A 5,000-nucleotide genomic window follows, 5' to 3' on the forward strand; every position below is an offset into this window, starting at 1 on the left:
CTTTTTATTTTTCGTTTGGGAGCTCTCTCTCTCTCTCTCTCTCTCTCTCTCTCTCTCTCCCTCTCTCTCTCTCTCTCTCTCTCTCTCTCTCTCCCTCTCTATCTAGCTAAAGGGGATACGAATGATTTATGTTTATAAAAGCAAAATATTACAAACATCCCTCTTTGTTTAAATTAAGTCTGTCAATGGCGTCAAGCAACAGTAAGGACGTTCGTGATTTTTCCTTGTTTTTGTATAAGGCTTTCAAACTTAGAGAAATAGTCACTTCGTGAAATGAATATAATTATGTTTTGTTTTCTGCATTTATGCTTGTTTGCTTATGTTGTCTTATTGAGTTGCATAATGTTCATATTAACCCCTTCACTTGGGACTGAGGCCTATATGTGAATAAACCATTCCGTTCCGTTCCGTTCCTCTCTATCTATCTATGTATCTATCTGTCTCTCCTTTTCCTGTTTGCCCTGTGGGCTGGACATAAAGAAGCGTATAATTACGCTTATCCCACTTCAAACTGAACTCTTTCGGTGCGTCTCTCTCTATATTTCTGTGTCAGTTGTGAGTGTCGTTTTCGAAATAATCTTTTAACGGAAAGAATTTTATTAAAGAAAAAATTCATAAGCAGAAAGAGACCCCCATACACCCCCCCCCTCACCCCCCCCCCCCCCCCCAAAAAAAAAAAAAAAAAAAAAAAAAGAATGAAACTGCGCATTTGAATATTTCTTAAGTGCCCTGCATCGATGCGATGCAATTTCAACTAATACCGAATCTGACCTTTCGAACGATTTGGACTTTCGGAAATGAAAACAACGCATTAGCAATCAAGTTTCTAGTTTGCCTAAAACGACAGAACAATAAAAATGAAAGATCTTTGTTGAACTTTTAGAAGTTTCTTGTGAAAAGCTGAGCTGAACGGATCCGATAAAATTTTAACTCTCTGTCTGCTTTTTTTTTTCTTCTTTTTTTTTTTAATTAAATTTGATACTCCACTGGTTTGAAAAGACTTTCAAAAGCGCATTGCTGTTTCGTCTCTCGTCGACTTGTCCTCGATTGCTAACTGTTGATTGCTGGTGCTGGAATTGCAACAGAACGAGGCTTAGAGTGACTGTATGTGTATGGCAGAATCAAGCTGAGCACTCCTGAAAAAAGTGCAGATTTTGAAGCAAAAAAATTTTTTTTTTTTTTAATTTCCATCGCAATCAAGAAAAGGTAAGCGAAACGGCTGTTTCGCTCTGAGGAGAGAGCTCAACAGAATTGCTGGGATCAGGATTAGAATCAATTTCAGCTTAAGTTTTTTTGGAGTTTTTTCAAGGAGGCGTCACCGCGTTCGGACAAATACCCTACACCACATTCGTTAAGCAGTTGCCTGACCAGCAGCACAACACAACGCGCTTTCTCAGACCTGGAGTGCGCATGCGCATATATCTGTGTACCTATCAGAATGGATTTCTTCAAAATATTTTCTAAATACATTTTTGTTGCCATGGGGTCTTTTTGAGAACGAATTCACCCGAATAAGTAAACGCTCAGTGTGATTTCCCAGTCAAACTTGGGAGAGAGAGAGCGTGACCGAAATTCGAACTCAAATGCTTACGAGAACTAATGGCACATACGTGTCTTAACCATTCTGACACCCAGGATAAGACACGTAGCATTGGCCAATTTTCGTCATTCATTGTCGTAACTGACGTGGGAGAACGCATGCAACTATACACTTTACATTTATATTGAAATAAAATATTACTAGACCTTGAGTGGTGGTCTGGACGCTAGTCATTCGGATGAGACGATAAACCAAGGTCCCGTGTGCAGCATGCACTTAGCGCACGTAAAAGAACCCACGGCAACAAAAGGGTTGTTCCTGACAAAATTCTGTAGAAAAATCCACTTCGGTAGGAAAAACAAATAAAACTGCACGCAGGAAAAAATACAAACAAATGGGTGGAGCTGTAGTGTATAAATATATTAAATCTTCTGTTAGATTCTGGAATCTGGCCAAGGCCCTGAAGGCTAAAAATAAAATCTAACCTTTATTCTTCTTTTCTTTATTTTATTTTATTTTATTTCATTTTTGTTACTGCTGTTCTTGTTGACTTGTGAACAGAGGGAGAGAATGCTCAGTCACTCCAAACAAGGAAGTTCTCTCCCTTCTGCTGATTGTCTCCCTGTCAACGGGGCAGGTGGTTTGAGTGATGGATGACAACACCGCTGGTTGTTGTTGATCCAACAACACTTGTGTGTGTGTGTGTGTGTGTGTGTGTCTGTGTCTGTGTCTGTGTCTGTGTGTCTGTGTGTCTGCATTTTGTTTTGTTTTTACCTCACTGACGACGCTGATGATTGATTTACTGATTTGCTGTCGATGGAACGTTTCTGATGCATTTCTGCCTTGTATGCATTGGCCTAAAACTGGTCTTTGGGAGACTGCTTGTCGTCCAGACATTCTGTGTTGCAGCTGCCCAAAGTAATCAATAGGCAGACGGACGGACGGACACATAGATAGATAGATATCTACGAGATATTATAAGTAAAACTCCACACATTTTTTTCTGTAATTGTATTTAGATATTTGTTTAGAATTTCACCCCACCCCCCTTCCCACATATACCCGGTTTCCCCCAGCTCACCATTCATCCCCCTCCCCCTCTCCTTCTAAAAAAAATAATACTTAAATGTATATATTAATACTCTAACAAATTGTCTTCAATCACCGATATGTGTGACTGGACATTAAACAAGACTTCATTGTGGGGAAAATGGTAGGGGTGGAACCAAACTCAAATTGCAAATTAGAGCACAAAAAAACACAAGAAGTTACGACACTATTCGATAAACGGATTAGGACAAGCTCCAAATGTCTAAAAACAAAAATAAAATCGTGCTCTTCAGATACAATTTATCCTTGTTACGCCTGCTGAAGCAACGGCTTCGAGAAATATCCAGTAACACCGATAAGAGATAAAGGGGAGAGCAGTCATAAAGAAAAAACGTGAAGGTGTTGAAGAGTTATAAATCCTGTCACGATTCCAGACCAAAAACTACCCAAGGTAAAAACATGCAGAAGGGGAACGGAAGGAACTGAGGCGGGGTGGCGCGGTGTGGAGGGGGTAGGGGGTGATGGGGGCGAGCGGGGGAATGGAGTGGGGGTGGGGTGGGGGGGGGAAGGACGTTCTTTTTTGTTTTATTCTTATACTGCTGCTGATGATGCTGTATCGTGCTGAGACATGGACAGAAGACAAAAACATAAAATCGTGCTGAGATATTGGCGGTCAACAACAACAACAAAAAAAAGCAACAGAGAGAAAAAAAACCATGCTGAGACATTGACGGATGGCAAAAAGAACATTGATGCTGAGACATTGACGGATGGCAAAAAGAACAATGGCGCTGAAAATTGGCGGATGGCAAAAAGAACAATGGTGTTGAAAATTGGCGGATGGCAAAAAGAACAATGGTGTTGAAAATTGGCGGATGGCAAAAAGAACAATGGTGTTGAAAATTGGCGGATGGCAAAAAGAACAAGGATGCTGAGACAATGGCGGATGGCGAAAAGAACAATGATGCTGAGACACTAGCGGATGGCAAAAAGAACAAGGACGTTGAGACACTGGCGGGTGGCAAAAAGAACAAGGATGCTGAGACACTGGCGGGTGGCAAAAAGAACAAGGATGCTGAGACACTGGCGGGTGGCAAAAAGAACAAGGATGCTGAGACACTGGCGGGTGGCAAAAAGAACAAGGATGCTGAGACACTGGCGGGTGGCAAAAAGAACAAGGACGTTGAGACACTAGCGGATGGCAAAAAGAACAAGGACGTTGAGACACTGGCGGGTGGCAAAAAGAACAAGGATGCTGAGACACTGGCGGGTGGCAAAAAGAACAACGGTGCTGAGACACTGGCGGATGGCGAAAAGAACAATGGTGCTAAGAGATTGGCGGATGGCGAAAAGAACAATGGTGCTAAGAGATTGGCGGATGGCGAAAAGAACAATGGTGCTAAGAGATTGGCTGATGGCAAAAAGAACAACGGTGCTGAAAATTGGAAGATGATTAGACGTAACAAAGATACAAAACAAAACCAAATAACAACAAAACAAAACGAAAATACCGTGCTGACACATTGCCGGATGACAAAAAAGTACGCACAAGAAAGAACAGACGTTAAACGGATGCCTAAAAAGAATCCTCCAGACCCATTGACCAGAGAAGATCAGCGGCATCGACCTGTTGAAGAAGACACACCAACTGCCAGTTGAAAGTGGAATCGAAAGAAGATGGAATGTAGGGATCGGGCAGTCACGCACTACGAAAACCAGTCTTAACTCACTCAGTACGGCCAGTCCTCTCTTCTCTACACAGACCCTTCGGATGTCCAGTGGGTGTCTGAATGACCAAACCTTTAGCTTCCGTCGTCAGAATTGTGGTATTCTTTGTCAACATTCACGTCTTCAGTATAAGAGCCTTCCGCTTGCAATATTTTGATGATGGTAATTGGGGTGAAACGCTGTTAACGTCGTCTCTTTCGCCGTTCGTATGGAAAGAGTTAAACACAGTTCCGCTGGTAAATCCCCAAAGGAAAAGAGAAAGAGAAGCCAAAGACAGGACTTTGTAAAAGATTTGCTTGTTGTCCAGTTCATCAATAACTGATGTTGCGTGACATTTTTTCCAAGGAAGAAACGAAAGAGAGGCCAAACAAGAAACGCTATGCGAAGAGCCGGCCACCGGTGAAACATCAAGAGCATGGACTTACCTGGAGCCAGATTGAGACAAAGAGCACGTAATAGGCAACTACAGAGGTTTCTCGTTGACGGATTTTAGCACAGCAAGGGTTAACTCATTCAACCCTGGGGAGTTTACAGCCACAGCAGGCTCGATGCCATATTCATACCGAACGAGCACTGCAGAAAATATACCCCCCACACCCCAACCCCACTGCTGGACACGGATACACACGTGTACGCACACACAACAGCAACAACAACAATAAGACTCACTCACAAAAATACA

General features: G+C 42.3%; 1 protein-coding gene across 4 annotated transcripts in view; it reads left to right on the forward strand.

The window, feature by feature from the left end:
* Window positions 1-5,000, forward strand: part of LOC143297728 (uncharacterized) — a 248,167-nt gene that overhangs the window by 241,499 nt on the left and 1,668 nt on the right. The window lies entirely within an intron of this gene.

Source organism: Babylonia areolata, chromosome 23 (assembly GCF_041734735.1).
Source record: "Babylonia areolata isolate BAREFJ2019XMU chromosome 23, ASM4173473v1, whole genome shotgun sequence".
Lineage (NCBI taxonomy): Eukaryota > Metazoa > Mollusca > Gastropoda > Neogastropoda > Buccinidae > Babylonia > Babylonia areolata.